Source organism: Solenopsis invicta, chromosome 5 (assembly GCF_016802725.1).
Source record: "Solenopsis invicta isolate M01_SB chromosome 5, UNIL_Sinv_3.0, whole genome shotgun sequence".
Taxonomy (NCBI): Eukaryota; Metazoa; Arthropoda; class Insecta; order Hymenoptera; family Formicidae; genus Solenopsis; species Solenopsis invicta.
The window spans coordinates 18,664,746-18,687,806 of record NC_052668.1 but is presented as its reverse complement, the minus strand read 5'-3'; the positions used below and the strand labels follow the sequence as shown (position 1 = coordinate 18,687,806).

At 43.2% G+C, this 23,061-nt stretch overlaps 1 long non-coding RNA gene across 1 annotated transcript in view; it reads right to left on the bottom strand.

Annotated features, from left to right (window-relative positions):
* Nucleotides 1-23,061, bottom strand: part of LOC120357844 — a 60,611-nt gene that overhangs the window by 2,164 nt on the left and 35,386 nt on the right. Inside the window, exon 2 of the long non-coding RNA XR_005574852.1 lies at nucleotides 13,943-21,947. This is a non-coding gene — a long non-coding RNA (uncharacterized LOC120357844). The remainder of the gene's footprint in view (nucleotides 1-13,942; nucleotides 21,948-23,061) is intronic.

Here is a 23,061-nt window from a genome sequence, read left to right as displayed (position 1 = left end):
ATCTCTCTTCCTCTTTTTTTTCATGAGAGATCGCGATAATGGAAGCACTGGATTTACGTTGAAACATTACTGAACGTAACAGCTATTATGTGCCGGCCGCTCCAATTTGCGGCGGTGTTTATTCAACGTTGATTCAACGTTCATTTGAAGCGTTTTGTCAACGCCGCCGCTGCTGGCGGCCGACACGATGCGCGCCGGCGGCGATCCGACTCGTAGCCCTCCTACCCCCCAAATTAAAATTCGTGTCACTTCTCCACATCGCTCTGTTAAACGCGATTTATGAAATCCCCCTCTTTCCCCCGTCCCCGGCCGGCTGAGACGTTTTATCTCCAACTTTTCCGTATGCGCAGCGCAGACGGCGGAATACGACGACGCGCAGGCGGCGACGGGAGAGAGGATCGTGGACGCGCGTACCGAGCGTTGTTCCTCTGATGTTCGTGAAAGCGCCCTTTCTTCGTGGCGCACGGTGCGCGCGATCGTGCGATGACTCGCACGATAGTGAGAACTCTCTCGGAGTGGAAGAGGCAGAGCGGAGCGGACGGCGCGGCGGCTAGGCCCTCCGTGAAGAGGAGGATAGAGAACGCTTTCATTTGGCGTGCATGCACGCGCAGATACGCGCAGAAGGGAGAGGTGATCATCACTGCTCTCGTGGAATGCGAGCGTCAGGAGGAGAGATAGGAGATTACGTCAGGCTCCGGCTCCATTTAAATGCCCGGCATTGCTGAAATTGGTCCGCGGTGACCCCTGACTTTGGGACTTGTCTCGTTTCTTTGTCCGGGCCGCGGACATCCCCCTCGCTTATATATCGGACGCGCGAGTATATCCCTCGACACTGGGGGACGGTCACGGACGACGGTGACGAGAAGACGAGGGGAAGGAGAAAAAAAGATCTCGAAGAAAACCGGCCGAGGACAGAAAGGAAGAAAGAGAAACGCCGCTGGTTATCGTCGGTCAATCTGGAGTCTCACGCGCGAAGCCGAGCACTGACGACGACTCTCCGAAAACGAGAAATGTTCCAATTAACGAGATTTTCGCGCGCGCGTGCGCGAGAGAGGAATTTCTTTCCTTTTTTTTCCTTTTCTTTCTTTCGACTCCGGTTCTCTGGTTGACAACGCGGCGGCGGACGTTGTTGTCGCCAGACTCGCCGTGACGTTGACTCGGCGCAACTTTCGGGAAGAGCATTAATCATGCAAGTCGGGAACTTACTTGCGTATGATTCGGTTGGGCAAACAACGCAAGCCGGGCCGAGGTTGAATACGCTGATGCCGTCGCGCCGCACCGCGCCGCACCGCGCCGCGCGGGCACGCCGCGAAGGATTAATATTCTTTTGCCGCTCGCGCGCACGCGGAGAACCGTTTGTTATTCCGCTGGCTGGTTCACTAAAATCCACGCCGGCTATGATATTCCCGTGTATCTACCCGTCTTCTCTACCTGTGCACATGCACCTCCGCCGCGTCGGGCCGACCGTTATTTTCCGTTTAGATATGCGGCTTGGAATAGATAAACAGACGAACCGCCAGAATAGCGGAAGACGCGGCGTTATTTTAATTTCCAACCGCTTCCGCCGGCATAAGCGTGGAGCTTGAACTCCAACTGTGTGTTTGCCGAGACAACACTACGAACGCGTGTACAAGCACCGCGGTGAGTTTCCGTTTTAATGACAGCTCCACACGGTCGGATTTTCAGTTTGTCCTCTTTTTAGCGATAATAATTTTAATTCACACACACACACACACACGCATGCGCATCGCGACAAGACGATTATTATAATCTCGTATTTTATCATCGATATCGTCCGCCTCGATTTCATCGAGCAGAAACGCCGATTTATTCTTTGAATAATTTCCGACAGAAGCACGCGATTTTCGGCGAAGCGTCTCCAAATATCGAACGTATTTCAAAAGTATCTTGGCTTGGCTCTCTTTACAATATTTCGCGCATACACAGGCACGTTGAATCTCGGTCGTCGAAAAGAAAAATCGTCGTCCATCAAGACATACGGATCCGATAAAAGTGTCGCTCAAAGGACGTACTCCGGAAATTCTTTGAGAGTCGCGGCCTCAGGAGTCTCCTTCGTCTCTCACGCTCGGCGAAATCGCTATCGAATTTCCCGAAATGTGACTCGCCCGGTCCCTCGATCCTCCGCTTTTCAATCGAGATTGATCGAGCGATCGATCGATTCTCCGGGGATAGGGTTAACAGACGCAAACAAGAGATGGGTTTCGCGTCTCTTACAGATTTTTTAGTTTCATCTCGAAGCAAAGTGTTACTCGTGAGTCCTATGCGCGGATATTTTTTTAATAAAATAAAAATAACACTTAAAAAAAATTATTAAGCTGTCCTAGCATTTAAGTATGTATGAATCGTATCTCAATTAAAACATTACCAAAATTTTCATAGAATTATTCTAATATTACGACTGAGCGTCCGTGTAAAATTTGAGCACAATTCACTTACTGATTTAAAAGTTATTTAATTTTTTATTTACTCTTGGCTCTTATGTAAAATCGCATTTTGCAAATTTAATGGGGAAGTAACATTACCAATTGAATCAAAATTTTTACATATACTAATAAAACTCTAATAAATATTAGTGCAAAAATTTATAATTTGGGTATTTGCGATCAAAATTGTTTGTTGTTGATTAGAGAAAAAAAAAGAGCAAATCTAGAGAAGTTTTCAGTTTTCAAATTTCGATAGCTTTCAGCTCGTATTGTATAACCAAAACAGCTTTAAAGGATTACTAAATTACTGAATCATCTAAATTGATGAAAAAGATATTAACAGGTCGATTGTCGGTCGCTGCCCCCCCCCCTCCCCCCGAATTGTTATTCTGCAATTCTCGATTCTCGAGCACGTGCCTAGATTTTACGTAGGTGCTGGATATAACGAGAACGATGGCCGAAAAGCGAAACGGTCGAAAAAAAAAAAAAAAAAAAAAACGCTTATGAGCGGGTTTGATGGAACATTTATCCTGGCCCACCCCAGGCCTCTCCCGCGGATGATCGATCGACCGTCGTTCGGGCGGCGCGAGCGATATTTTGCGAAATATTTTCGAGACACCATTTTCCGGTTCGCTGCGTTACATTTTACACGCGCGCGTGTGGCCGAATTTATATCGTATATTCGGCAAAACAATTGTTCCCCCGCGTGAATGAGATTATTTCTGTGCCGATTTAATTTTCGACATTGGCTTCATCAATACCCGAAGATTGCCTTTCGATTATTGCTGCTGTTCGTGTTATTTGCACATTTGCATGCTATTACGTTACGATAACAAATGTTTCACGTTACAAAACCCGCCAAGAGATATCGCGAAGCGTATAGTAAAATTAACATTCTATTAAAATAATATTCTGAAGAGGTATCTCTTTGTAAAAATAAATCTCTTCTGTCGGAGAGAATAAACGTTTCCTTGAGAGAAATATATTATCAAGTTTAGTAAAATATTTAAGGTAATTTGACGAACTTTGATCTCACAAATTCGTCAAAGAAGAATTTTCTCTGGCAAAGTAACGCGTGCGCCGCGGCCGGTAATTTCGGGACATCCTGTATACAAACGCGCTTAATGTGCATCGGAAATAGCTGTCCGTGGGTTATGTAACGGTATAATGATGCACGTTTCGCCAACAAAACCGGGAGAGTTAAGCTACTCCCGGGGTCGTTCGTTCATAAAAAGGAAGGAGGAAAGGAGAGACTGAAACTGAGACGGGCGCAAAAAAGGGCGTGCCGGCGTTTGACAGGAAGTTGACCCAGCGTCCGGTTCTAATGTATTTCCGGCCGGTTACGGCTATCAAATCGCACCGAGTTTGCGGTTTCGACGCTCTATTTCTTTTTATATCCCCTTTTCCCTGTTATAATCGCCAATCCTCGCTTTTCGACCGTGCCCGAATTAACGACGTGTAAAGACGTCGTTGAAAGCTTTATTATTGTCATTAACGTTTCTACGCTTTCATTCGGGGTCGCCGGCATGGGGGCGACCGCGACCGCGACCGGCGCGGCGGCACGGCGGCGAGGCCATCCGTCGCCGTCGCGAATCACGCAATATGAAATTCCGCGCCGATGAAACAGCCCTCTCTATTTTTTATTCGCAATAATTTGAGCGCGGAGGATTTCGAGAGCTCTTTCGTCATAAGCAATCGATTGTCTAAATTAAAAACGTTCGGAGGGAGAGAACGATCGTTTCGCTGAAAGTGAACGAGGATATACAGATAACGGCCGCCTGGGAAATCGGGAGGTGAATCTATGATCCACCTTTTAAAGCGATAGGAAATTTACTGCTGTACCTGCAGGATCGATATATAAGCGCAAAACTGCTCGGGAGCTCGTAAATCCAAGTAAAACCGGTCACCGTACTTCTCCGCGCCGCCGCGCCGCCGCGCCGCGCGCGCCGCGCCGGCTCGCTACAAAGGGCCTCGAGACGAAGTAAGAAATCATACATATCGTATCGACGCGTGGAACAAAATGAGGATAAATCTCTGCGATAAGGCCTAACGATCTCCACCCCTAAATGCGTTACAGTCATGCTACAACCATTTGCAATCTCGCGAGCTCGTAAAACAAAGAGGAGCGGGATTGCGGCGGTTAAAGTCGACTGCGCTCGCGAAAAAAGGTCCGTTAACGAATCGATTGAAATGGAAATCGATTGAACAAGCACTCGCCGCTTGTTATTCCCCATTTCCTGTCTCCTCCTACCCCCTCTTCTCTCTCCCTTTCTCCCTTCTCTTTCTCTCTCTCTCTCTCTCTCTCTCGCTCTCTCTCTTTCCATCTTTCTAATGCGATTCCTCCTTAATACAGGTACTTTCGCGGGACAGAAATCGTACTCTCGAAATCTGGAAAATAAAAGAGAGAGAAAGAGAGAAAAGGGAGTGAGAGCGGGGAATGAGGGATAATTGTATTGTAATTGCATCCTTCGAGCTACGTCCGCCGACGAGAGGCAGAGAGAGAGAGAGAGAAGCGGAACCGCGGTCGGAGTCGAGCCGAGTCACGGTTGACCCGATTTTTTTTCCTCCTCGGCTCCGGCGGCGCGGTGGGAGTACGCGTCGGGTTCCCGAACTGAAACTAATACCCGCGATGGCGGCGAAGGCGAGGGCACGAGGAAAGACGGCACGGAGGGCAATATGGATCTGAAGTGGCGGTCGTCGTGGCGGAGAAAGAAGAGAGGAGGAGATTGAGAAAGGGGGAACGCCGCGGAGGCGATGCGGGAGGCTGATGCCGCGCTGGTGGACCTATCCACAGGGTGTCCCGCGCGTGTAATTGCTCTATCGTAATAGTGAGAGCCGCCATTCATCGCCAAAATAATCCCTTATTTTCTATTTTCGCAAGCGAGCCTCACTGTAGCGAGGAATCTCTCGAACATCTTCGGGAAGCACCAATACTTTCTTCCTGATTAAAAACACGAAGGAAGAGACGGTTCTTTAATCATGGACGATCCGGAAAGCGAAGAGCTTTCCGTAAACTCCCGTGACCCTATTATCTAATAAGTTAACGATTTACTCTCTTGTTGCTACTAAGATTTAGTAATTAACTTTCCGTTCTCTCTGTTTTCCGGGTCACTGATGTCTGGATAGTGTTTTGGAAAGCGTTTTGGGCTCTGAAAGATCTGAACAAATTCCGGTACACTCTTCCAACCAGAATACGATTTTTCGCAATTGTTTGATCTTACATTGCGAAAAAAAGTAAACTTTATTAAAATTTTCAACTTGATTAAATTTCTTCAATTCGAGTATTTATGTATTCAAGTTAAATATATATATCCTTAAATTAAATATATAAATATTTTATGAATAATTCAAAATTGAAAATTTGTCTGGATCTTTAAATCGTCAAAGGGTTTGGAGGGTTAATTTACATGCTGTATAAAAAAATCATTTATAGAACATGTAATTTATTTTTGATCTAAATTGTGTGAATACGTCTCGACGAGTCAACGATCGAAACTGTAAAAGCGCATCTTTAATTTTTTAATTTCCCTATTACGAAACATCCCTCTCCCTATGTTCCTGTTGTCGCGTCGCGCTTCGAAAATTCCTATAAAGAAAGGGATTAGAGCGATTCCGCTGGCAACGTTACTAACGACTAACGACGCCGTGCGCTTTGCTTCGCACATGTGCCACGGGCTCTTTGTAATCCGCGACGAGACAAGCGCCGATCGATAAGCGTGTTATATGCATTAGGAGGCCGCCCCCCGTCGCCGGTGCAGCGAAGGAAAGTGTTCCGCTCGACGACGGAAACGTCGAGGGAAACGACGAAGAGGAAGACGAAGAGTTCGCGAGCGTGTCCACTATTTTCACGCGGGTATACGATATTATCACGCCACGTGGACTTTACGTTTCGTCACGCGACATTGCGAGGCAAGCCGAGAGGAGAATAATTTATCTCACTTTACCTTTGCTCCATTTTACTGTTTTCTTCTCTTTCATTTTACATCAGTGCTTTTGAAGAATCAATGATTCTGAGTCGATCGGGCAATTTGCGCGAGCCATTCCTAAAATATCCGGTGAATAAAACCCACCGATAAATAAGTAAAATACACTGAGAGAAAGGTGCTTGATATTTCTGACTATAATTGAATGTTAAACCCGACCAACACTGTAATTATTAAGTACTTTGCTACGCTACACTTAATATAATAATTATGGTTCGGAGCTCCAGTTTTATAGTCATTACTGCTATATTGTTACTAATAACATATAATGAGTTACGACGACAAAATTGATTGCAGTATCATAAATTAAATACAATTGGCACCAAAAATAAGTATAATTTATAATCAATTTGATGCCAATTATATCTAAATTATACTGCTTACAAGCATTTTTGTTTGTCAGTGTGTACATTATGGCTGTATTCCAAACGATATTAGTTTGACTTATTTTTTTTAGATGTTGGCAGTCCTTTAATTAAATCGAGAAGTAAAATTTTTATACAAATTGGAACACTTCACAAATATTGAGAAAAAATTTTTTTCAAAATTTTATATATATATAAATTCTTGTAATGATGAAATATTGTAAGATAAAAGATCTAAGAAATTTTCTAAAAAGTTATAAAATTGTATAGATATTAAAAAATATTGAAATTTTACATAAAAATTCTGAAAAAATACTTTATAACCTTTATAAAAATTTTTCTCAGATTTTTCTACGATGTTTCAAAATTTTTCAGAAAATTTCTCAGATAATTCACGTAAATCTTAGAATGTTAGAATTCACGTATGTGAAAAATTCTGAGAAAAAATGTCGATTTACTCAATATTTCTGAAGTGTTCCAATTTATACAAAAGTCCTGAGAAAAATTTTCATCAGGGAATGGTTGAGTTATTTACAAGTTATTACAGATCATGACGTATGACGAATTGAGAAAACTTCTCGGTTTAGTTAAAGGGCTGCCAATATCTAGAAAAAAATAAGCCTCAAGCTAATATCGTTCGAAATATACCCTATATGTTATTACTGACGTTATAGTAGTAATAACTATAAAATTGAAGCTTCTATAATAAACTATAATGATTTTAACACTTAATTATAGTCACAAATACCAAATACTTTTTCTTCGGTGAAAAGTGTGAACGGAAGTACAATAGAAGAAGTTTGCAAATCGATGCTGTAATCTTATTAGCGTTATTATTTATTACGATGTTGCGCGAGCGGATTCACCCGGCAGACGATAATGTATACCGTCGCTTTTGTCTTGTCTCGCGCGCCTTCGCCTGTTCCCATACGGAGCGCGATCGATCGATCGGAGCGCGGAGAGGAAACGAATAAGAAAAACTGCGCATCCGGCCGTCTCGGGACAACGCTAAAGTCCGACGACGCCATTTCAGCGTCGCGAAATAGATCACCCGGCTTATCCGGCTTTATAGCCGACGGCGAGCGCCGCCGAGGAAGCTTTTTCGCGCACGTACCGCGAGTTATTTCAACATAATCGCTCCACGAACTGCCGGATGAGGCAGAGAGAGGAGAGAGAGAGAGAGAGAGAGAAAGAGAGAAACTAAGAATCCGCTTCGAGAAAATATGATTTGCTTGATTCACGTGCGTTCCTCCCTCGCAGAAATAAGACGCGATCTAGATTGCGAAATTCTGCGAAATCGCCGCTGGTCGCCTCGTCAACTTCCTTCAGAAACGTTGGTCTCGTGACGGCAACAATATCTCACATTTGATGTGTCAATTAAGAGGTGAATCCCACTTCTGATATACATGTAAAGGGGGTAATAAAAATTATAGTTAGGGAGAATATTAGTTAGTGTCAGGAATAAGGAACGGTAAATAAGGAGGCGAATGAGAAGGGAGGGCCTGTGCAAGGAAGAAGACGATGCTAACCGTAATCTTGTTTATTCTCTTGGCGGATACACAGCAAAAGGTTAAGTCAAGTGCGATCACCACGGCCGTGATCTCTCTCTCCCTCCAACCGAAAAGCCCGAGCTGCATCGTGCTGCCTCACGCCCACAGCGCCGCACAACGGCAAAGGTGTGGCGCGATCCCTTTGGCCAATGCCTAAGGAAGCAGCCGCAGCGCGCGCAACGCTGCAGCCAGCCTGAGTCGTTTCGACGCTAGCTTAAAGATATCTTACAGCTTCGGCCGGACTGACGGACTATTCGTCTCGAATAGTATGATTGACAATTATTGACTCGATATAACACAATATGATGTAACAATATGAATACAGTTTGGGAATTCTTGTATGGACGTATTTCCAGTCTGAATACCGCCTGAGATTTTACTTATCATTATTGTTTGAATACATTTACTGTTACTTACTGAAATTAATCAAAGTATTATAATCTTTGGTAGTATTACAACCTTTGGAAGTATTACAATCTTTGGATAATTGGTAACAAAATCTTAATCTATGCCGCACGCATTTTTTTTTTTTTTTTTAATTATTCGCTGTTAACTGGCTTAATCCACGGTTTTAGGCGATCTGGGGAAAGTATTGAATCGTACGGGCGAGACGTTATGTTAAAGCCTGGAATATCCTTTATGACATAGCGATTTTTATTTAAGATTTTTGCCACTACGTAAGGGCCTTTATAATTCGCTTTGAGTTTTTTATCCTCGCCTGGCTTTGACGCCGTGTCTCGAATTAATACATAATCTCCTATTTGATATTTAGTAGGCTTCGCGTGCTTTTTGTCATAATAAATCTTATTATAGTTTCTAATTTTATTCGATACCTCTTCTGCAATCGTGCGCATATTTTCACGCTCCTCATTGCAGCAGAGTTCGACTCTCGCAATTTGATTTAAACTTTCAACAATATCGGCGTCAGCATGACGCTTCTGGTCGTACCCCAACAATAATTTGGACGGGGACGCGTTTAACGACGCATGATGTGTATTATTCATTACGTATTGTATCTTATCTAGATGAATGTTCCACGTCTTAGGTTCTTCTGTAAGTTTTTTCAAAGAAGATTTTAAAAATTTATTGACTCTTTCTACCAATCCATTACTCCATGGCGCCGCAACAGCTACCAATCGGTGATAGATTTTCTTCGAATTTGTGAAATCTAAAAATTCTTGTGAAGTGAAAGCTGTACCTCGATCCGAAACGAGGGTATTTGGAAAACCAAAGACGTTGAACACTCCTAATAAATGCTTAATGGTCTCTCTTGAGCTTGTTGTCTTGGCTGGAAATAGCCACGTAAACCTAGTATAGGCATCAACTAAAACTAATATATACTTAAACCCTTGTGAAGTGTCTGTAAGCGGACCGAAATGGTCACAATGGACTATTTGGAAGGGTCGCTTCGGGCTGTCTACCTCCTGCATTTCCCCCTCTCGAGTGTGAACTGACGAATTGGCCGTGAGGCAAGTCAGGCAATTGTCTACGTAAGATCGAACTTTTTTTCTTAACGAAGGAAACCAATAATTAGAGCCTATCCCTTGTACAGTTTTCTCGACACCGCAGTGTGCCATTTCGTCGTGATAAATTCTAATAATATTATTTATCATCGAATCAGGGATCACGAAACGAGGTTTATCGGCGCACTTTCTGAAGACAAGGCCGTCAATTAGCTCGAACTTCTCGTTTTCAGCAAACTCAAGCTCCTCCGCTAGAATTTTAAGTCGATCATCTAGTAATTGTTTATATTCCAACTCTCTTTCAATTGGCATAGCACCAACATAGGCACTAATCCGACTAAGCGCGTCAACATGGGTCATACGATGCCCCGCGCGATGAACAACCTTGAATTTATAATTTTGCAATCTTAGTGCCCAGCGCGCGATTCGCGGATTCAAGTGAGCTTTATTTACCGCGTACACTAGGGCATTACAGTCGGTCACAATCGTGAAATCCAGACCGTACAAATAGAGATGAAATCGCTCAACTGATTTAACAATGGCAAGCATCTCCAGCTCGAAGCTATGATATTTAGCCTCCGCCTGGTTGGTAGCTTGACTATAATAAGCGATAGGCGCCCATTTACCTGATTCTTGTTTTTGCATGAGAATTCCGGCTACCGCGTGAGCGCTGGCGTCCGTATGTAATTCAGTCTCTACTTTTGGATTATATACTCTAAGTACTGGATATGAAATTAATTTATTTTTAAGCGCGTTGAATGCTTCAAGACAACTACTATCAAAATTAAAATCAATTGCCTTTCGCAAAAGATTCCTGAGGGGCTTAGCTATAGATGCATAATCTTGTATAAATTTACGGAAATAGCCCGTTAACCCGAGAAATCGCTGCAAGTCATTAATATTTTTTGGAAGAGGAAAATTTAGTACTGCCTCGACATGTCGCGGACTCAACGTGATACCGTTTGGCGAAATAACATAACCGAGATATTCAATGGTTGTCTTCAGAAAATGGCACTTCTTATAATTTACCTGAAATGCGTGACGTTTCAGCAACAACAATACCTCTTTTAATGTTGCAAGGTTATCTGTAACCGATGCTGACGGTATCAAAATATCATCGATATATACTAAAACGCGATCTTCTCTTATCAGAGGCTGTAAAATGTGAACCAGTCGTTTCTGAAATTCGGCTGGTGCCTCACAATAACCGAAAGGAAGACGTGTGAATTCAAATTGCCCATCGGGCGTTGCAAATGAAAAATATTTAGTATGTTCTGGATGCACTGGAATATTATGAAAACCGTCTTGTATGTCTAAAGAAGTGAATATCGTGTTGTTGCCCAGACGTGCTATACAATCCTCGATAATCGGGAAAGGATATTTTTGTTTATTTACCCGCGAGTTTAGAGGACGCAAATCTACGCACAAACGTAAAGCACCGTTCCGTTTGCGAACAGGTACGACTCGAGCACAGTATGGGGATACGCTATGTTTAATAATTCCTCGTTTAAGGAGATCATCGGTAATCTCTCTTATTTGTTGTCGTTCCGCCCATGCAAATCGTCTGGGGGCGAACGCATATGTTGAGTCGTCTTTAAGAGAAACCCTGACGGCATAATCGTCCTTTACGGGAGCAACCTCCGTATTTTCGACCTCGTCTATTATGGACAAAAGACTCTTTTTTGTTTCCCCGTCAAAATCAATTTCCACGCTTGCCATATAAGAAAGTATTGAGTTCTCCGTTTCGTCCACCACGTCCGCGGACGCAACATGCTGTAGCAACTCTAATTTATTTTCTTCCGTGTCTGCTTTTGGAGAATACAGAACGGTGATTTGATGTGTACGCAAAAAATCGCGACCGATAACAAGATCTACAGTAAATACGTTATTTTGTAAAACCAGAAATTCGATTTCCCCTGTGAAATCAGGTAACGACTCGAATTGGATTGACGACGCAACTGTACCCATTGTTTTAATCGGTAAGCCATTAATAGCTACAAGAGAACGATTAGCTTTAACAAGGGAGGACGACGATCGATCAAAGATTCTCTCAAAAACGGTTGTGTGTACAAAAGAACAGGGACTGCCTGTATCTAATAGCGCAATTAAATTACAAGGTCTACCGTTAATGGCGACGACTTTCAGATGTGTGTCACTTATCTCAAGAGTTCTGTCCAAGTTCGAAACCGCGCCGACGACCTGCGGTGGAGAGGCGGAGGGGTCATCTTCCTTGGCTGCCGCCACCGTGGCTGGCGTTGAAGGAGTCGCTGTTCTCTGTCCTTGCTCCTTGCGCTTCAGCCTGAAACAGTCGTCTCGAACGTGCCCTGTGCGTTTGCAATACACACAGAAGAGATCCTTGACTGGTTTCTCTGCGGGGCTGTTCCTCACACTGGTTCCGTTGATTGGCTTCGCTTTGTCCTTCTCTATTTTTTGAGGCGGCACGAAAGCTTTCTTAAACGGCTCGGAGAAGGAAGCCGTGATGTTATGCATCCTTTTCAAGAAGTCGTCTACGTTGTCCACTGGTAGCGCCGCTGCTGCGCTCTTAATGGCCATATTGTTAATGCCACTAACGAGATAATTTATAACATCTCGATCTGGAAGATTTAAGCTATGTAGCATATCTGTTTTATCCATAGCATATTCCTGGAACGTCTCTCTTGGATAGTTCCATCTACGAGCCTCAACTTTATGCAAGGTAACTTGTACAAGAGTTTCCCTCTGAAAACGACTTATCACCGCTTGCTTAAAAATAGGCCAGGTCTGATTTACGACACCTGTTTTGGAATCAAACCATCGACGGGCAATTTTGGTTAATTTACCCGTGGCGGCTAACAATGTGATGTCGTCTGAGGCTCCGTGTATACGAGACACTTGCTCGACTTTCTGGATCCACCTGTTCACGTCGTCATCTTCAGCTCCACTGAATTCGGGCACTTGTGACGCTAGTAGTTTAATCGCCTGTCCCGGGGACACCGCTGAAAGGATCGTATTCCTCGGCGGAAGTGTAGCTTGTACGACGGTCGGTGGCGTCGGTAACGAGGGAGCAGGCTGTGAACGGCTCTGCCCCGCGGTCACCGCAGCTATTAATTGTTGCATGAAAGCTTGTTGTTGCTTCATTTGTTCCGCGAACATTGCGCAAATCTGCGGCAAGGCTTCTCTCGATGAGCCTGACTGAACACCGCTAGTGGAAGTCGAACCGAACGACCCGGCAGCTTGCAGAACCGTGGTGGCATCCTGGCGCAAATCGTTGAGCGGGCCATTTCTTTCCAAATGGCTCATAATTTGATCGATAAGAGCTTCACGGGTGGCTTGTGGCTCTAACCCGTAGCGTCTAACCTCTGTTTGCAACTCCGCATGCGAAAGATCTTCCAACTGTTGTCGATCCATTGTATGGCGTGACACGTGGGAGACGCTTTGAATGAAACTTAAAATGGCGGCGCGTGGGGTACCACGCGGTCGGACCTCTCTGCTCTATGAGCAGCACAACGGCACGACACCACGAGACGAGATAATCGGTTTAAAAAAAAACTGGCGGCGCGTAGCTACCACGCGGTCGATCCTCTCTGCTCTGTGAGCAGCACAACGGCACGAGACCACGAGACAAAAGCGAACGCGACCGGCACGAATTTCCGCACAGCACCACGAGGTGAATCCCACTTCTGATATGTTGTAAAGGGGGGAATAAAAATTATAGTTAGGGAGAATATTAGTTAGTGTCAGGAATAAGGAACGGTAAATAAGGAGGCGACTGAGAAGGGAGGGCCTGTGCGAGGAAGAAGACGATGCTAACCGTAATCTTGTTTATTCTCTTGGCGGATACACAGCAAAAGGTTAAGTGAGTCGTGCGATCACCACGGCCGTGATCTCTCTCTCCCTCTAAAACCGAAAAGCCCGAGCTGCATCGTGCTGCCTCACGCCCACAGCGCCGCACACGGCAAAAGTGTGGCGCGATCCCTTTGGCCAATGCCTAAGGAAGCAGCCGCAGCGCGCGCAACGCTGCAGCCAGCCTGAGTCGTTTCGACGCTAGCTTAAAGATATCTTACAGTCTCGTGACGGCAACAATATCTCACATTTGATGTGTCAATTAAGGAAACGCGCGACGACAGAAACGAGCTGACGCAACACGTCCGTACGTACCAGGAATTCGCATATGGAATCTCGATATTCTTTTTTTTTTCTTTCGGGGGAGATCGCTCGGGTTGTTAGCTACTTCGGGGAGAAAGACGATCCTCTCGCGGAATTTGGGACGCGCAATCTCTCTCGTCGCGATGCTCTCTCGGCGGCGTGCTCAAGGGCCGCTGAAGAGGACTTGTAGATTTCATTGTATGCATGATGTAATCGCGTTCCTTTGATGCGACACGACGTCGGAGAGCTCGCCCCAATGTTCCACACCAAAACGCGCAATCGCGCGGCTTTCGGCGGAATGGCGTCTTCGTGTAAACCTTCGACGACGACGACGACGACGACGACGACGACGACGATGATGCACTGGCATCTAACAGCGCATGGATCTCTCCAAACACTGTGCCACTTTGTTGCACCACGTCGCGCACGGACTCACTACGGCTTCTACCGCGAAGCGAATTCCGCACACGCAGCGCAGCGAGTAGTCATACTACAAAATTAGACTGCCTTGTTGAATCATTCAACGCAAAATGCCGCCAAAGATTCCGAGATGTTTCTCTGTTTCTCTAACGCAAACGAATTGAAAATACAGTCCACAAATATGTTGAAAGAGAAATTTCCATAAAGTTAATTGTTATAAAACGAATGACTATAAAGATACAAATTCTTTTTCAATACGAGGAAAAAAATTATTGGAGCGATCGTTAGTTTTCGCGATATAACTGATAACAAATTGATTCGGAAAAAAATATAACAATGAAATAAAAAAAGCAATTAATAGAGGATAAAAGATAAAAGCTTATTCTCTCTGATTTTGTTCTTTCTTTCTTTAAATATTTAGTTTTTTTTTTTTTATAGATCTCGTCATACGTGAAACATTTGACCGTCAAAAGATCAGACCGCAGACTGCGTCGCTTGCATCACGCCGTCGTTAGACCGGCGGCTCTGATAAGTCTTGTTTGGCGCGGGACGTTGCGTCATCGCCGTCGTACGCAATATTTTTATCGCCTCCGAAGCCATTCCGCGTCCGGCGCATTCCGGCTCTCTATCTCGGGCTCGTTATTGTTTTTCCCCGTCGCGTCGCGCGTGGACGTCGCCATTCCACCGTTTTCGCGCGGTGTATTTTCAAACGCGCGGGGACCCGTAGATTTTCCAGGATTTCGTAACGCGCGGCGTATAACGGCTCTGACGCAATCGCGTGTCGCGCGGCAGGCGAAGCGTACCAGAGAACAAACGCGGTTGCACGAGGGAGAGTGAGAGAGACGCGCTCCTCTCTTCCTCTCCACTCCTCTCCTCTCGCGCGGAGGACGGCGAAGCGTTAAAAAAAAATCACATGCATGCGAGCCGCGCGTACGTGGCGTTTCGGAGCTCTAGGCTCATTCTAGTTTCTAATACAGAAGCAGCGACAACTCGCGACAACGCCGTGACCACACGCCTCACGCACGTGTGGCTGTATAAATAAGCTTTATGACGTCACCCCGCGTGCGGAGAACAGCCACACGATTCCTCCCCGGTCACCCCGTTCCTTTCCGTTTCGCTCTCTCTCTCGCTCCGCTCTCCAGCTGTCCTCTCCTTTGCGCTCCTTGAGACGTGCGGTCGCTGAATTGCGTCGTTCGCTCCGGATTCCCCGGGCTCGAGAAACGCAACGGGGGTTCGTGATGGCCGAAATCCAATGAAACGTGAAAATTAGGATGTAAACAAACGCGAGCGAGATCGCGGACTAATAAAAGTGCCTTCTTTCTGGATATTTCTTATGACTACAATGAGAAAAAAAGTTATTAATTTGAATAAAATGTTCAACTTAATTAAATTTCTTCAAATATTTAAATTAAAAATATAAATACCTACAGTTCAAATATTTTATAGATTTTAGTGAAATATATAAATACTTGAACTGAAGACATTTAATTAAGTTGTAAAATTTAGTCAACTTAAAAACTTTTTCTCAGCGTATCCGTATTTTGTCAAGCGATACAATAATTACTAAACATAATAATAGTAATCAACCGTTTGATAATAATTGCTATATTAAAAAGTAAAATTAGCGTTTAGTCGCTTTGATTATTATGCTATTAACCGAACGTTAATTCCAATTATTTCAACATAGCATTAATAACTATCATCTAGGTTCAATTATCATTATAGCTGTTTTATCAATGTATACATATCTTTCGTGAAATTGCGAAAACTCGCAAAGGTGATGAATTTCAATGAATTTCGTCAATTTTCTACATTAATGCATATGTAATTATTTAAATTACAGCTTAATCATCGAAGCGTTTAATGTTAAAACGATTTAATGAGACGCGACTAGTAATAATCAAGGCTTATCAAGTGATTCATTAAGAAAAGATTGCGATAGCATTCACGTTGGAAAGAACGGTTTATTTGTTCCACGACATCCTGTAGAGCCCGTCCTCACACCAATGCGCTCATATTGGAGCGGCGCAGTAGATAATCGGTCGGAATAGAGTCTTACGTAACGTAGAAAACAGATGGTGTGATGGAACGCGGACCATCCTCGTTCTCGCGAAGAAAACGCAAAGCGCGGCGAGACGCGCGCGAGTGCGCGAGTTTGCTCGTGGGATTAAAATATGGGCTGCGCCTATATATGCGGTCGCAGCAGTAAACTCATACGTAAATAACCGTAAGCAGAAGCCCTACATCCGTTACTACGAATAAGCTTTACAGCCGACCCGCGCAATCCGTCCGAACAATTCCAACGATTAACACTTGGCATTAAACTCGCGACGATTGCGACGTCGCGTTCGGAATTTCCAGCTAGTCGTAGATTCGTGGAAAACATGACGAAATAGACCGTTGTTCGACCATATTTCCAGACTTCTACGCTGTACATTTTCTAAAGTTGTCTCCAAAAATATACTGCAGGAAAATAGATCCTTACAGCGCACTTATTTTCTTACTTTGCTCTGGTAGTAGAAGTCAATTTAATATTTTTCAGTCTTTTCATATAAATTTTAAGAGATAATAAATTTATGATTAATATACTTGATTTTTGTTTAATTTTTTGACCATTTTTCCTTAAATAATTTTCCAGAATATTGAGCCTTATAGGAAGGAAAGTTTTAAGTAATTTAATTAGAAAGTATAGTTTTTAAAATTATATAAGAAAAAATAGAGTTAAAAGAACATTTTGGAAAAAATCAAATGCACTGTATCATTTTCGTGCGAGAGAAATAAAATGTTCATAATATTATTCTCTTTAAATATGATGTCATACTAGTAAAAATACTGACTTGTTAATATATTTAAATCACTATTACAAAGGATTTTTTATCAAGTTTGCCTATGTCAATATTTATGAATATTTTACAAAGAAATTCTTTTTAAATAACAAATCATTGTTTTTATTGCTTAAATTTGATTAAATATTTATTATTTTAAAAACACGGAAATGTCTCTCACAAAAAAGCTCCTGTGTTAAAAGATATATACAAACTGAAAAAAAAAATTTACTTTCAAATAATACTCTTTTAAACATTATTTCCTTGATTAAAAATTTTCAAAGTTTAAAAAAAAATTAGTTTATACTAACATTTATTTAAACAATCAGAAGAAACTTTTATCCGCGTATGAAAAGTTACACGTGATTATTCTCTACTTTTTTTCAGTTGGAGAATCTCATTAAATGTTAAATTAAAAAATGAAATTATTAGTGACAATAATGAATTTAATTTGAGTAGACAAAATTAATATTTCTGCTATTCGATTAATACAGCATTCGTTTGAGGAACAATAAGCTTCAGTTATTTTTTTGATTATCATTTTGATTATAACGGTAAACGGTTGCAGTTAATTAAAGGGAGGTCTCGAAATCTCTTTCCGGGGGGCGATATCTCACGACATAATGGGACGTATCCGCGTTATATTCCGCGTGGGCTTAGTCAAAACCGTTCCGCGCAATTATCCACGCAATTTATTCGCGACGGCACTTCGCGTCGCTTAACATAAGAATATCGGGCGAGAGCCCCGTGCAAGCTTGCTCCGAGAGCGAGAAAAACGAGCGGCTATGAAAAGTTTAAGCGAACGGAGGAAGGTGAAGGTGCGTAGAGACGAGGGGGAAGAGCACGGCACCACCGGCAAATCCGCGATAAGTATGCGCAAAATGTATGAAAGAGATTTCGCGCATGGAGCGACGAAATCGCTTACAGTAGATCGACCGAAATTCGAGAGACCGCGACCTAAGCATCGCCGCCAGGCGCGGCGGAATACTTCTAGAATTTTTCAAACCTTCTGCAAACGTGTGTCGTACGAACCAATAAACCTTTCCTCCCGATTAACATTAATCCATGTAAAAATTCAACAACGCTTTCTACGCGCGCGAAGAAAATCTGAGTTGGATACAGATCTGAAAATCATTTTGTTAGGCCATTAAAATAATTATGTTGGATTCTCAAACTGTAAATTGCTAAAATGTTTAAAATTTTTTTGCAGCATTGCTCATCACGCTCGAACATCCGTCACAATTATTTTGATGGTCCAATAAAATTATTTTTAGATCTATATTCAGCTAAATATTTAGATACTTCAACAAAATTGTTCTTTCCTTGTATACTTGATGAAAAATGTCTAGAGGGGCACTTTACTTTCCTTTTTCTTTTCATCTTCTTAATCTTCGAAACATTTTTTAGAAGCTGAATATGTTTTTACATTACAGTTTGCATTCGTCCTAAGTTTCGTTCCAGACCTGTTAGGAAGATGGGCAGCTATCGGGGTTGGATGGACACTTGAGGGGGATGAGAGCAAAGCAACACCGATGTTTCGAGCGCTAGAGATGATGAAGGCTGTAAATGACTGAGAAAGAAGGCGCGTCTCTCTCTCTCTCTCTCTCTCTCTCTCTCTCTCTCTAGCGAAAACGACTCGTCGCGACATAATAAGGAGAGGCTCGGAAACCGAGACGATGAGAGGGACGACGATAGTTAAAGAACCGGGTGAAAGGGAGGTGGGCAAAACTGTACAAAATGTGACATTACTGGGGACAAGCGATCATTAAGGCCACCCCCGTGGCTAAACAAAGGGATCATTGAGAGACTTAAGCGGGGCTGCAGGCAGTTTGAAAACTAGTCCGCGTAGTCCCTCGAACAAGTGAATTGTACATCGCCACTTTCGCAGATTTTCTCTCCTTCTCTCGTTTCTCCTTCACTCATCCACCTCGTGCTCCTCCCCTGCCACCCTCGCTCGCGTACTCGTTCGCCTTTGCACTTCTCCGCATCGGTGCACTTCGACCTTTGGACAATGGGAACATCTCCCACGGGTGTCGTGCAGGTTTCCATTTTGATTTCGAGGTTGAATTGATCGCCCGTTCGAGTCTTAACAGAGTTCAAGCACTATTTTCCGATGAACGTTGAATTTTCGCTCGAGAAGAAGCAGCGTGTACTATTTTCCTGTTTCCACCTTCCATTCCAAAAGTAATAAACTTTTATCGTACATACGTATTCAATCATGTATCTGCTAATCAAGATTGGGCAAAAAAATCAGAAGTTATTAATCTTTCCAACCGCATTTTAAAAGCTTTTCAAGTTCTTGATGTAATTCGGAATTTCGAGGATTTACAGCAAGTATCTGAACATTTAGCTGGATGTACCTGAAAATAATTTCATTGGACCACCATCAAAATAATTATGATGAATTCAAACGTGGTGAGCAATGCAAACAATTTTGCACAAAATTATTTTCAAATCTACATCTAGCTAAATTTTTAAATATTACATTTGAGAAAAATCATTCTTTCTATGTAAAGAAAAAAAAATGGTTATAATAATCAGAGTAAGAATAACTCACGCGAACATTGGTTGGCGTTATACGGTGCGGTGGCGGTGGCTTAGATTTTCATGCATTATCCGGCGCGCTCCGCTATCAAGTTCAATTGCAGCACCTGCATACCGATTGGCCCGATATTATCGATCCCCATACATCGGAAGAGACGGAGCATCATTCGAAGCCCGGCGTAACGGCGTATGCACATCCCCCTCCCACATTTCGCCGGGGGTAATCTCATTTCTTACCGACAACGCGACGAGATCGGCGACGGCCGAACGTTGTTAACGTATCGTCATTGAAATCCGATTACATGCTCCACCGCCGTTCTCGTGCGGACAAAAAGCGACGCGGAGCGAGAGGGCGAGCGGCGGGGAGAGAGAGGCTGAGAGAGCCAGAGAGGAAGAGTAGAATGTCCACCGCGAGCGCGTAATTTTCTCCCTTTCTTCCCTTTCTTTTTGCGCGAAACTTTTTCCTTTTTACACGAGCCCCGATCGTACGGTTGCAATCCCAGGGAATTTATTTTCTCGCCGATCGGCGCCGGTACAAGGGTGCGCGCTTCGTGGTGAATTTACGAGGCGACCGTACGCGGGCGGTCTCGGCCGAATCCGGCCGCGGATGCGACCTGTCGTTATTTCCCTTTTTTGCCGACCCCGGCTTGACGCCGGCATCGAAATCAGAATTTTATTACAGACAGTTGTGTGTGTGTGTGTGTGTGTGTGTGTGTGTACGCGCGCGCGCGCACGCTCTCCGGTGGTTCTAAAACCGCGCGAATCACCGAGAGCGAGGCTACGAGAGTAAACCGTGGCGACACGAGGTCAGAAATCTCCGCGCCACGAATTATTAAAGGTCCATGAGGGAGAGAGATCCGATTATCGATTTGGCAAAATAAAAAAAAAAAAAAATCAGAAAATATCAAAAGTTGGCGTGCCAAAGAGACGAATAATTGCGAATAAACGTGAAAATTTGATCTTTCGCCGATACTAACGAAAGGTCAACAAATTGGAAGCCATCGAGTCCCGCGGGAGAGGATCGTGAACGTTGTAATCGTAACCACACACACATTTCCCTTTATCGAATATAGATTTTTGCGTTATTTGCGCACTCGTTCGTGCGGTTAGGTGTCTCATGGCGGCTGTAACCGAATTTACATAGGATGGCCGCGACGCACCCGGAACAGTTATATCGGCTAAATAAACTGGAAAATGGTCCCGACCCGCGGAAAATGAACTTTGGGGAAATTGCCGCGGTAGAGCCGGGCTTAATTGAATATATCGAGTTAATTAAGTATCTGCATTCTCATCAATATTAATATCATTTATATTAATCAGGTAGCAATAATGGGTAACGTGGGACGTCGCGCGCGCTGGCGTTTTACCGTTGTAGAAATGATTACTCAAGTCGCGGCAATTAATTGCGTTTGAGGCGAATCGAATGCCGCGAATGTATTAGATAAATTGCGACATTTGCAATCGCATTTCATTCGCACGAATGTGGGTTATTATACTATTATTGATATAAATCAGTTTAATCAAGAGCGAACGCTTTTATCCCCGTTGCCAATTTAGATTTTCGTGGATTTGACATTTTAGTTAAATTGTAATCGCTAATAACATAATAACTGAAATTACAACTGGTGGAAAAGTATGTCACAGAAATCAAACAAGTCCAAAAAGTTAAATTTTCAGGAAACAAAAAACCTCCCCAAACCATTCATCGTATAAACATGGTAATTTTTCTCTGGATATATGATAGGTATAAAAAACAAAGTTGTAAGCTTTAATTAATATTTTAAAAATATGTTAAAAAAATAAAAAAAAACCTCTTGTTTTTGCGGGAATTTTATATGTTTACTTATTAATCCTGTAACATTATATTTTACTTTTATTTTTTATAACATTAATAATGATAAAAGATATAGAAGGAAATATAATTTAAAGCAATATTTTTTTTATACGAACTAGTTTTGTACTTGTAAAATAGCATATATTAAACTAAAATTTCTTCATAATTCTTGTCAGAACAAAATTGTTCACGATAATACAAAATGATATAATGTCCTAACACGAATTTTTTAGTATAAAAATGAACTTGTTCGTTTTTTCGTGAAACACCTTTCACATTGTAAATTATCTCGTATTTCTTACCTTGTTCTACATTGTGTGCTCCATCGTCGATTGCTAATAGTGCATGTGCACGATTCTCAGTGTATTTTTTTTCACTTGGGCTGCTCGTACGTCTAAAACAGAAAGAAAATAATTTGTTAATTAATGAATCAAAGTGGATTAATGCACGATTCTTTGATCACGCGAAGGAAGATTTAGTATCTTAGACGAGTCGTAAAAGTCTCACGTATTAAAAGCAATTATAAAATCGTTAAGAATGATTACTTCTTTAATAAACATTATATATCACTAAAGCGAGACAGCCATCAATTATCATTAAAAAGTGCTGCGGTGTCACGACTGTTCTGATTGACCCTATTAAATATTAGACCCCCGCGGCGTCGAGATCTGTGTCAAGTTTCTCATCTGTCGGGAGAGACGCAGGCGCAGCTGCATTCCGACGAGTCATCATCGTAACATCATCGGGCGCTGCATTTGGAAAAGAATACCTCTCCACCCCTTCGCGTACAACGCGCATACGTGCGTACGCTCGCACGCACGCATATAACGCTCAGTGTTCCCTGCTCGACGGAGAGAATCGACAATTTGACGGATCGATGACCGTTCAACATGCCGGCGGATTCGATCGTCTCTCTCCCTCTCTCCTCTTTCGCCCCTCACCCTTCTACCTCGCTGTATGTATGTACATTCCCGCGGGATTGCGCGGAGGCGTGAAGGCACCACCATTATTTATGAGGACCGTAAATCACGATCGATCGATCTGTCAGATCGATCGCGCGCGCACTCGCGCTCGCTCGCTCGCGCGCTCGTCAAACGCGCTGCAACATCGGTCTCGTCGTCGTCGAGGAAACACTTTGACGAGAGATGCCCGCGTATGATGCAACTATCACGGCTATCACCGTGACGCTAGTGGAATTATACCGGGCAAACACAATATCACGCGTGCGACATATCCGCGTACATACACGTGTATATGCATCGGATGTACCTACGTATACCTCTCGTATGCGCGCGACACGGCCGAGATGTTATTCTTCGTCAAACGCATCACTGTCGCTCGCTATTTATCACAGTTTATTACCCTCTATACCGAGAATCCGAGAGGTAAAAGTATGAAAGAGACGTGCGCCGGGCTTTCGAGATAGTCATGTTGATACAGAATTACGATATGAAGATACTTTAAACCACATCAAAGAGTATCCTATATATCTATGTTAGAAAAAATAA